Source organism: Mytilus californianus, unplaced genomic scaffold (assembly GCF_021869535.1).
Source record: "Mytilus californianus isolate M0D057914Y unplaced genomic scaffold, xbMytCali1.0.p SCAF_1, whole genome shotgun sequence".
Taxonomy (NCBI): Eukaryota; Metazoa; Mollusca; class Bivalvia; order Mytilida; family Mytilidae; genus Mytilus; species Mytilus californianus.
Window position 1 is genome coordinate 72,805,865 of NW_026262581.1, and position 13,089 is coordinate 72,818,953.

Consider the following 13,089-nt stretch of genomic DNA (forward strand, 5'->3'; position numbering starts at 1 on the left):
ATCTTCAGATGAGAAAATACGCTATTTCGTAATAGCGAGGGATCAAAAATAGTCGGCGACTAATAGTTGATGTTTTTGGTGTTGGAATCAGTATGGTTCTTCAAAAAATAAGATTTTTCATGACCTCAAAGAAAAAATTTATATTTACGATTCTCAATTTTGTAGCAAAACAACGTTCTATATAAACTTGCAGTCAATTTTTCAAATGAGCATGTGGAATAGGGCACAGGACATTTGAGCGAAAATGAAAAATGCACATAGGGTCATTTGAGTGCCGACATCATACGACATTTTAGCGCCGGAATTTTAACCTTACCGGAATTTTCAAATAGGACGTTTGAGCGAAATCTCCTGTGATACTTTTATATGAATAAAAATTAAAAAAAACAGTAAGTTTTAAAAAAAAACATATTTTTTTATTTTACACCCGAGTAATTCGATTGGTTCTGGCTAGTTAATAGTAGTGTACTTAGTTGACCTTTACTTACCAATCAATTCTGCTATAATTCATTGGCTATGCAAATTTTCTTTGTTCTAAATTTCTTATATTTATAAAGTGAAATGTCCCTTGGCACCTGAGATCTAATACTAATACATGTACATGTTAAAATGGAAATAATTTTGAATAAGACTAATACATTGTAATAAGGAAAAAACAGCCTTGTGTGTGACAGTTTCCGATATAGAGTGGACAAAACCCTAAAAGGAAAACGTAAAGCCGATGATGATATAGCTCAACGTCCTTCGAAAATTATCCGTACCGGGTTACAGAACACGGATGAGGCAAACTTAAAATCTGAAGACATCAGCAGCGTTCCAAAGGCTATACATAGAAATGGATGCAAATCTCACCCTGCACTTCAAAAATCTAGTGAGGAAACGCGCAAATCGTTAACAAAGATGAATATTGAGACAAATAGATTTGAAAATTTTGTACAGGTTAATAATGAACAAACGAACGGAAGAGGTACTCCTTCATAGTTCTTATTTTTTTTTCGCTCAAATGTCCTAAAATATCGGCGCTCAAATGTCCTATACTTTGGCGCTCAATGTCCTATACTTTGGCGCTCAAACGTCCTTTTTTTCTCGCTCAAACGTCCTTTTTTTCGCTCAAATGTCCTGCCATTTCGCTCAAATTACGATTGCCGGTGGAATAGTAGTGTAGATCATAGAAAAATCAAAAGTTTTATATTTTTGCGAAACTGTAATGATTGTGACTGAAGATTATAGAGTAGATCTTTAGAATTTTTAAAAGTTAGGGTATCCAATATAAAGAAAGAAAAATTCATCTTCCTTTTTATGCTAATAACAAAGAGGGGGATGGATTTGTGATTTTCTAATATCTCTTTGTATGTGAAGAATGTTTGTGTATATATTTCCAGATGTTCTAGTTCTTAGTTTTGTTAGTCAAACCAAATAATGATTTTCCCCTGTATAAGATCAATATAGTTTGCATGAAGCTTTGTCAGCTGGAGCAACTACATATTTGTCATGAAGAGAGGATAACGCACCCACAATGTCGGGCTTCTTGAAAAACAGTCTCTTTGAAAAGTTCCCAAGACGGCCTGACTTGGCTGGAAATGTTTAAATCCCACATATCCAAATATACAAGCCCCTGGAATGAGTTTTACTACCGGTCGAGTGTCAAGATAACAAATCATTTTCTATACCCTAGTGACCCTTGATATGATAAATTTAATGATCGAATGTTTTAGAAGTAAATGTTTAACTAGAAATCACATTGACAAAGCTTTCACATATCAATAATCTTAAAACGTCAATAGCTTTTTGTTTTTGGCTTTGCATGTGGTACAAAAAAAAAGAACGATTTATTTGTTTACAGGACTGCTGATTAATTAATATAAATGTGTCAGTCATATCTTCACACTTTCAACACTAATTGGATATTATCCAGTCGTTTCCGTCTTGATTAATGTCACATGATGACGTCATAGCGTTCTGTAAATGAAGGAAACTATTTAAAAAGTTCACATTTGAATAATCAATTTACATTTATTTATGGCGAAGACAATTAGTTTATAGCACAGCCTGTCTTAATTGTCTTGTAAAAATGTCTTCAACAAAAACAAGACCTTTTATAGGCACATTGCTCATGTTGTGCTTGGTGAACCTTTTTTTACATATTTTAATTGATCGCTTGGAATCCAATAGATCAAACTGGTTCAGGAATGACCTACTCTATCCATTTTTCTTAAGGAAAAGGATGTGCGAAAGACGTTCCTGAATGCTCCCTTGTTGTAATGAAAAATAAATTCAAATTGTTGAATTCATGGCATTGTCCTTTCTCTATATCTCTCATATTGACCATATTTTCCCCATTCTGTCCATTATGGTTGGTTTTTACATGCATAAGTGTTATTGGAAAAAGAATTTGCCGCGTGACCTTTTGCAATTGAATTTAATATGACAAATATAATATTCTGATGTACCCGACCGTGCAAGACCCTCAAGCCTTGGTGGTCGTTAAACACCTCTATAGAAATACTACAGTCTGTTATCTTTTATTTTGTCCTTTTATCTGATTATAAGATGTTTATTTATCTAATTTAAGAATTTACTTTTCCTGTCATGCAGTTTGCTGAATTTTAGAAAACGTTTTAATTACTTATACAGTTTTAGTCAATTGTGATGTGACACCAGATGAAACATACAGACGCTTGATTTCAGTTTTGGCAGTTTCGTTAGTTGTTGTATCTTGCTCACATCGGCGTTTTGACCCAGGTTAGCAAGGCGTTTTGAACCAGGTTAGCATGAATGTCCTTTCTGCAACCAAACAAGCAAGCTTTCAATCTACACATTTAAGCAGCTCGAGATAATAATACTAGACTGTCTTCAAGTATCTGTTAACAGCAGTGTAAAGGATAAACTGTTAACAGCAGTGTAAAGGATAATCTGTTAACAACAGTGTAAAGGATAAACTGTTAACAGCAGTGTAAAAAGGATAAACTGTTAACAGCAGTGTAAAGGATAAACTGTTAACAGCAGTGTAAAAAGGATAAACTGTTAACAGCAGTGTAAAGGATAAACTGTTAACAACAGTGTAAAGGATAAACTGTTAACAGCAGTGTAAAGGATAAACTGTTAACAACAGTGTAAAGGATAAACTGTTAACAGCACCGTAAAGGATAAACTGTTAACAACAGTGTAAAGGATAAACTGTTAACAGCAGTGTAAAGGATAAACTGTTAACAGCAGTGTAAAGGATAAAGACAAATAAATTAATAATAGAAAATAATTCAAACCAAGCCTATATTATGTATGACCACATCGTTATTATCTTTAATTTGTTTGCGTGTTGCTTATGTGTTTGTAATTGATAATAGTCCAATGTTTGAAAATTTGTTTTGATAAAAATATTAAATTTTGATTTAATTCATAGAACCATAAACTTACACATTTTATGAACTTTTATTGTGGATTGAAGCTGCATATTTCAACTACACGAAATTGTATCTGTGTTGTTTTGTTGCATTTTATTATTTAGTTTATTAAACCTATAATTACCCTTATTCTTTTACATAACATAAAAGAGATTAATAAAATAATCCTGTCTGTACTTTAAGCACATCTTTTACCGTTTTATAGAAATATTTGTAATATTCACTCTATCAAGATACAGCGAAAAACGGAAATCAGTCTAAATGTCACAGTTTCTTTGGTTTCCGATGACTACTTGGATAACTGGTATAGCAATGTCAGTTCTTTATAAATCCAATACCCTTAACAACGTTATGTGTATTCATTTCCGGATAAAAACATAACAAAATCTTTCAAACGTGTATTAATTTAAAATTGTAAGATATAAAAAATGCATAAAAACAATTTTACAACAATATCATAATATTGATTTCCTGGGTCATGTATTAAAAAATGTACTTTACTAAGTTTTGTTGTACTAAAGTACCATCAGGTACAATGTATATCACCGGTCCTTTCAAAACTAAAACTATACCACTCAACACCACATGTACTTTCTGCCTTCAATATTGTTGTGAAAATCTGATAATGAATTGCCCTTATCACCATTTGTTACCACATACATACAATAACGTGTTCGATTAAAGAAACTTTCGAAACATCTTTCATTTTTTTGCAATGCATGTTTTGCTATGATTTATAGTGTCAAAGATTCGTTGCTACACTCTAAGGATCTGACAACTGTAAGCAAATGGGTATATCCCGAAGTTCTAACATTTAGTTATATCTTTATAGGACATATAGTCTAGTTCCAACAGCTATTACAGATGGGTACATTCTGTGGTTCAAACCACAATAGGATTATCTAAACACCCATTATGTAGGACATTCTTGTAGATAATTCCAATTGTGTATACTAAAATTATATTAATAAAGTTTCAAATACTGTAATGCAAGCATGTTAGCTCTGAACTAGTATTCTGGTTTTTTCAATGCTATTTGTTGAGTGCAGTTTGATGACATTTATATTTATCAGCAATGCATGTTTAGATATGAATACGTAGTTAACTTTAAAGATGTTGAAAGCACAAAAAATACTTCTACACGCATTAATGTTAGACTTCCCCAAGGTTTTATTACTAATTCGACATTTACACCTTGAGTTAAAAGGTGCAAAGGAAAAGGACTCCAACTAATTAATGGGTATCGGTTTTAGTAAAACTTGGACTGCCACGCCAATAATAGACATAATGTCTCAATTTTCTTCAACTTGATTTTTTATTATTACATGGTATATATAGAACGGTTAAATATCACTATATACGAATAATCTCGTAAACTGGCTAAACCTTCAACATTTAGTTTTGCCTGATAAAAATAAGCCACACACCAATCTTGCGGCACTCATACCACATCTTCTTATTTATATTCGATGGTTATCGTCTATATTTAATGGTGCTTGCTCTACATGCATTTCAGGAAATAGACGCTCAATGTTTGTTTAAAGTCAAGAATTGGACTTTTACCTGTTGTCCACCTTATTTCAATCCTCAGCCAGGAATTAAACTGCCAATTGCAGTCCATCTAATTTAATCTTCCTTTGTAAATGAACTAGATGATTAGTGGTTGTCAGAAAAACAATTATAACCCTGCCTGTACTAAATGAAAATAACATTTTAATACTGGTTCTCTGTAACTATTTAAACTCTTACATAGGGAGTGTGGCACACATGGTCATGGATTTTCTTCAAACTTGACACACTAACTAGTCTTGATGAAACAAACAAAAAATGACAAAATTTTGGTTGCTATGCATATCGGCATAGCAACCGATGACAAGTTTTACCTCTTCTGGATATCTATGATTTTAAGCTGAAAAAGGCTATTTTAAACAAAAATTGTCATATTAAATAAATAAGAGAAGGATTAATTGTTTATGACTTTATTAAATATATGCATTTTATTAATGTAATTTAATAATTGATATTTTCATATCAGTTTCCAATCATAATCACATATACCCCCCTTTTTATGTGGTTTGCAATAGGTAAAAAATTCCCTTTTGAGGTCATTTTTGAATGGCCACCATAATTTTTTGCGGACACCTGAGTATAAGTCAAGCATGAATTCATAAATACCATAGTCTTATCTAATCAATGACGCGAAAAAGTAATGGGGAATTATGTTTTATTATTTTGTTACCATGGATACAAAATGCTTAGTTTTCATTTTTTCAGAAAAAAAAAATTTTGAAAAATTTTGAAAAAAAAAAATGTTTTTAAACCCAGTTCTGTAGTCAGAAAAAAATAGATAAATAGACAATATGTAGAAATTATTGTAATCATCAAAATTTTAAACATATTCATATATAACGGTATTATAGTTTAAACTGTGTTGCTATGCAAACAATTTCATGATGAAACACGAGTTTAAAACAATTTTGAAAAAGTTTCAGTTAGTTTCTTAAATGTGCACAAAAGTAGGAAAACTAAAACACTTATTAAGTTTCACTGTATACACACATGTGTATATATAAATAATTTTGCTAGTATAGTATATCGATAATGGTGTTATCACTTGAAGGAAACAAACACAATTTCTCTAATCTGGATAAAAGTGCTGATTATGAAGAAATTTCAGTCTGTTTTCATGATCATGAAAAATATACAAGAAAAACAATTACTCAATCTAGAAAAAACAAATAAAATTATTTAAAAAATTATATATACTAGTATTCAATTGTGCAATATTTGCCATTGAATGTGTTGCCATGGAAACAAACAGTCCATTTGCAAAATTACTGATAAGTGCTGATTTTTACAAATTCGTTTTAATGAACTTCGATACATATAGCAATAAATGTATACAATTTTGGTTACATTATGCAGGTTTTCTTGTATTTGAGAAATATTAATAATATTCCAGGCATTATTAGTGATAGTGTTGCCAGTTTGGAATTATAGCCACTACTAGCTCCTAACTATTTATACATAATATTAAGAAGATACAAGCAGAACATTGACAGTTAAAAAAAAATTGTGTGTGTGAGGCACAGAAATAATTACTTTTCACAAATGAAAAAAATCAATATCGTTGGGTTTTTTTTTTTTTTTTGGGGGGGGGGGGGGGGGGGGGGGGGGGTAAGATTTTATAAAAAAGAAATGATCGATTAGTTGTAGTTTGCTTTATGTTCAGTGTCAAACATCTCATGTATATTACAGAAGAGAACACAAAATCTAATTTAATAGGAACATTGTAGGTCCTATGCTAGTCTACTGACCAACAATTAATTAAAGGTAATAATTTGATACAATTCAACACAATAAAAAAAATAGAACAAAAAGATTCAGACGTTGATCCTCTCAATAAATGATAATTGACCATCTAACCTTTCTTTCTATAAAGGAAAAAATACCTACATTATGAGCTGTTTATTTTTCTTATTCATTCTTAAACTCAATGTTGAAATGGCAAAGCATGTATAGCTATACGTTTTGAAAAATGTTGTATTATTGGATGATGAGTATCTATATGAAGATCATTTTTGAGGTGAAGTTGAAAAAAAAACAATTTCAAAAAGGTCCTGCAATAGAAGTAGGCTTGGATGAAGGCGGACAATTTGAATTATCACTGGAAATCGGGATCAATTGGACAAGGACAGAAATTTCAACAGGTCAACTAGGGAGCCCCTAAAAGAATTAACGCAAGGGTCCCTTAGCAAACAATTGGCGTAGACAGCCAGAGCAGGGACGGTCGGTCGTCGATCCAATGGTCACTGCTATCAATCCGACATATTTCTTGTTTGCCGTTCTGGTCGGGGAGGATTTTTTTTGAGATTTTCCAAAAAGTTCAGTTTCCTACGAGGACTCGCGGAAAATCTGTCATCGGGCGGCTGCGGGTCTTACGTCGAGCAGCGGGGGGGGGGGGGGGACTATAACATCTAGACAATTTTCATATAAGGGGTCCCACTGACTACCTCTAGAGAGGCCCCGCTCCATACAGTGTACAAGCTTCAGTGATTCCATATGTTATCAACCAAATGTTTCCAATGAAAGAAGGGGGTAGGCCCTCAGGTCCCCCTGGATCCGACTATGTTAGCACTATCTTAACATTAGTTATAGGCATTGGATTATTGAAATTTGAGGAAATAATAATTATCTTTATGGATTTTTAGCAGCAAATTAAAACAAATTCACAATATGATAACTTTACACAGGGTAACGTTACAAGAATTATATACATATACATATAATTTGATTTTCGCTAAAAACCTATTACAGAAAAAAAAATTAGATTGTACTATGAAACAGGACTCAATGTTTATAACATATTATACATGTGACTTTTTGTCCGCGACTTTTTGTCTGTGGCTTTTTATCTGTGACTTTCTGTCCTACATTCTGACCGTTATCATGAACAGGAAAAATGACTTTATACCTATTTATATGTAATAGGCTTTGCATCAAATTTATAGAAACACTTAGATTGAACCATTAATTTTATCAAATAAGAAAATATAAAATGGTTTTCAAATATATTAGCAAACGATAAATGTATTGACTTTCGGGAACATTTAAAACTAAGACAAGGCTCTGGCCTACCTCAAGTTAAGTCCGCGAATATGTTTACTTATATTTTATGAAAATATTTTAAACTACCAAGATATCGTGCATGCAGGGGCTCGGGCATACCTCAAGTAGTCCGCGAAATGTTTATTTGTTTGTTAGGAAAATATTTAAAACTACCTAGATATCCTGCACAAGGCTCGGGCATGCCTTAAGTATTGATTGATTGTTGGTGTTTTAACGCCAATTTTAAGCGTCACTTTTGGGCTATTTCGTGGTGGCCAGTTTTTATTGGTGGAGGAAGCCGGAATGCCCGGAGAAAACCACCGACCTTCGATAGGAAAATTGACAATCCTAGTCAATTAAGATTGGAGTCAAGTGCAACCGCAATGGCGGGATTCGAACTCACAACCTCAGTGTTGACTGGCTAGTGAGTACAATAGTAGAGCTACTTAGACCACTTGGCCACCGAGGCCGCAATGCCTTAAGTAGGACGTGGAAATAATTATTTACTGTTATGAAAATATTAAAAAAAAAATAAAAACTATATTGGATTTATCAACTAACATGTATTTATGGCCTACCGTTACACTTTTGTGTGTTACTTTATATTTGTGATCAAAAGTGTCAAATTGTAACCGGTAATATACAACATAATTTGCAACACAGTAAAATACAATATACTACTCAATACCATAAAAAGTTTTAAAATCCCAGTGCTCGTCACAGTACCCTAAACTGTTTTCCCCAGGTTTTTTTTATCATTTGATAAAGACTTTACCATTCAATCTTAATGTTGTTTTTTATAAATTTTAAGCAAATCCTATAAGATATCAATAAGTATTATGTAGTACAACGATCAGGACACAGTCAACGTTGGTCAGGTCAAGTTTTTTACCCAAAAACATATAGTTTTCCTGTTTTTTTTTTAATAATATAAGATAACACAGAAATTTTCATCGGTTAGGTCATTGCTGTTGTTGGTCAGGTCATTGTCAATGTTAGAAACGTCACGTTTTCGGAGTTTTCGAAAATTTTTAATATTTTTTCTATATTTTTCATATATTCATTATTATATATTAAATTATAAAATTTTATTATTATTTCAAATTTAACATAAATCCTTTAAGAAATAAAAAAAAGTTGTTAGCATTTTCATTTGGTCATGTCATTGTCAGCGTTGGTCAGGTCACGTTTTATGAAAATTTAAAAAAGTTTTCTTATTTTTTCTTATATTTATGTATTAAATTATCTAAATTTATTACAATTCAAATTTGACATGACTCCTTTGAGAAATAAAAAAGTTATTAGCATTTTTGTTTTGGTCCAGTCATTAGTGTAACCCACCAAAGGGAGATAATTCGTATTGTGAGGAATTTTGCACAATGATAATTTTTTAGAAATTAATTTCACATGTTTCTAGTTAGATTCCCCATAACTTTTTTGATTTTTGATAAAAACAAGAATGAAATTAATTGTTTTTGTGTTTCGTTTTAATAGATGTAGCCGCATAATTTCACAACACTACCCCAATTATTGTATTTTTCTCAAAAATCCCGACTTTCTCCGCTGTTACCATGGTAACCAACCAATATATATATCGGTTGGCATTATTTTTCTGACAAGGCTAATAGGATCTACATATCAGCCAATTTTCAGAAAGATCGGTGACTATGTGTGCCGAAAAAGTTAAAGTGGTTACAGAGAATGAATATTAAAAATTTGGTGCATCCGAAGCGCTTTTATGGATTAAATGAACTAGATGATTAGTGGTTGTCTGAAAAAACAATTGCAACAGTGCCTGTACTAAATGAAAATAACATTATATAAATTTGGTGCGTCCGAAGCGCTTTTTTGGATTAACTTCATCAGGAAGTCTCAAACCCCAAAAATTTGAAAGATAGGGATATCAAAGAACTTGCATACTTGAGAAGATATATAACAAAAAAAGAAATAGCCAAACCCATGTCAGGTCAATTTTGCCTGAAATGGTTGGAACCTTAGTTTTTTTTAATAATTTCTAAATATTAGTATATCAACGGATCATTTAAGAAAGTTATGCTAAATGTGAGATGATGATACCCTCGGGGACAATCTGTCAACCAGCAGTGTTATCATCCCAGTGCTAGAAAATGAAAATAGCACTTTATGGATTTTATGCGTATTAAAAACTTTTCTGTATTAACCTTCACCAGGATCGCTAAAACCCCAAGCATTGAATTTTTTTAAGTACTAAATAAACTCATCATAGATACCAGGATTGAAATTTTGTATTTGCGCCAGACGCGCGTTTCGTCGTTAAAAGACTCATCAGTGACGCTCGAATCAAAAAAGTTATAAAGGCCAAATAAAGTACGAAGTTGAAGAGCATTGAGGACCAAAAATTCCTAAAACTTTTCCAAATACAGCTAAGGTAATCTATTCCTGAGGTAGAAAAAGCCTTAGTATTTCAAAAATTCAAAGTTTTGTAAACAGTTAATTTATAATTATGACCATATCAATGATAATTCATGTCAACACAGAAGTGCTGACTACTGGGCTGGTGATATCCTCGGGGAATAAAAACTACACCAGCAGTGGCATCGACCCAGTGGTTGTAAATAAACTCATCATAAATACCAGGATTGAAATTTTGTATTTGCGCCAGATGCGCGTTTCTTCTACAAAAGACTCATCAGTGACGCTCGAATCAACAAAAGTTAAAAAGGCCAAATAAAGTACGAAATTGAAGAGCATTGATGACCAAAAATTCCAAAGTTTTGCCAAATACAGCTAAGGTAATCTATTCCTGAGGTAGAAAAAGCCTTAGTATTTCAAAAATTCAAAGTTTTGTAAACAGTTAATTTATACATGTAATTATGACCATATCAATGATAATTCATGTCAACACAGAAGTGCTGACTATTGGGTTGGTGATACCCTCGGGGGAATAAAAACTCCACCAGCAGTGGCATCGACCCAGTGCATGGTTGTAAATAAACTCATCATAGGTACCAGGATTGAAATTTTGTATTTGCGCCAGACGCGCGTTTCGTCTACAAAAGAACCACGAATAAGACGTTTAATGGATTTACACCTAGTTTAGTAGTGTCTGTCTTTAGCCAGGAATAAGATGGCCAATGGTATTCCTTGTTTACTAGTACTTTAAACAATCAATATTGTTTATACAGTTTATGATACTGTCTTTAATAGCTGTTAATTGTGTGTGATGCGGTACGACAATGAAAATTTGAGCGATAAAAAAAAGGACATTTGAGCGCCAAAGTATTTGACATTTGATCGAAAATAAAAATAAGCATAGGACATTTGAGTAAAAAAAAAACAGAAATGATTCGGTTCTAGTGTTTGTACGTTTTGACGTAGATGGAACTTCGGTCCAGGGATAAAGAACCATTTCACTTTATAAATATAAGAAATTTAGAACAAAGAAAATTTGCATAGCCTATGAATTATAGTAGAATTGATTGGTACATGTAAGTGGAGATCAACTCAGGACTAAACTACCATTAACTAGCCGTAACCGGTCGAATTACTCGGGTGTAAAAATCAAATAAAATATATATATATACTCTTTTTTCTTACTTTTCAAAAACATTTTCTTAATTCATATAATAGTATCACAGGAAACGCTCAAACGTCCTATTTGAAAATCCAGGTACGGTTGATATTCCGGCGCTTAAATGTCCTATGATGTCGGCGCTCAAATGACCCTATGTGCATTTTTTATTTTCACTCAAATGTCATATGGCCGTTGGGGTAAGTCTTAGAACAGTTTGATCGTGTTCTTACTCTCTGTATTTTGAACATTAATTTGACTTTTCCTGTATATTTTCATTTTTCTCTCGCCTGCAATAAATATCCTTGAAGGGACAGTACTTGAAGTAGGGGCATTAAGGCCCGGTTTTGGCCCAAGAAAATAAATTGATTGACATCTATTTCAAATTGGCACATAATGTTTGGAAATGCATAGGGTCATGAAATATAAATGAAAAACATAATGATTTTGATCTGATGACGTCACAATTACGTCACAATATGTATCGTTTTCACAAAAACAATTAAGGAAAATACAGAATTTATGCAGTTTTCCGTTGTTATTTACATTGTGGAAACATTGTGCGCAGCCAAGAAACAACAAAATAATTTAAGAGAAGCTTTGTTATAAATATTGAAATACCAAATATAAAGTTGTTTCTTGGGTGCGCACATACTTTTCCAATCTAAAATTTACTTAAAATTTGATGAAAAACAAGGAAAATTAAGACATTTTACAAAATATGCAAATTTTGTCATGGTTTGTTGCCATGGTAACTCTTTCAATGTGAAATATGTTTTTATTTTCTGAATACCTTGTACCTTAGTTTAGTTTGGACAAATTAAAGAATATGTATGATAACTTTTAAATTTGCAGTAATATTTGGGCCAAATAAGGGCCTTATTGTCCCTACTCAACGAAAGGACAAACAACAGTCTACAAAACACAACATAACAATTTAAAGATTGAGCAACACGAACCCCACCAAAACAGGGGTTAATCTCAGGTGCTCCGGTAAACTTATTAAAAAGGCTTTTGATAAATCAGGTCTTCAATTCATTGTCCAAGTAACCGGTCTTTCGTTAGTCACAAAAGATAAAAAAAGAAGCATAATTTTGTTCCTGACGATTTTTACAATACTTGCATGCTTCTCATTAGACTTGCTACATGTCCCTTCCTAATTTTCTTCTTTTTTTCAATTTTGCCCCTTTAACAATTTTACTGCTATAACTAAGAGATTTCCATTATACCGACATCTGCAGAGGAAAGTACAAGGGTAATCAGTATACTGGCAGTTTTCAGTAAACATATAAATTAGTAATAGAGAAATAAAAGAAAGGGAATTGTAGCAAGTCTAGCCTCTCATAGATGCTGCCGAGTTCAATCAAATTTTATTATGAGACTTCATGAAACAGGAAAGGCCTGGTTGGAGGCCATAGGTGACCTATGTCTCATTGGCATATCACATGTTTTTATTTTTATAAGGAGTGTTGTTTCTGTTTTTTCTTTCTTTAGCGGCATTATTTAATCAACAGCTACATGTTACTACCT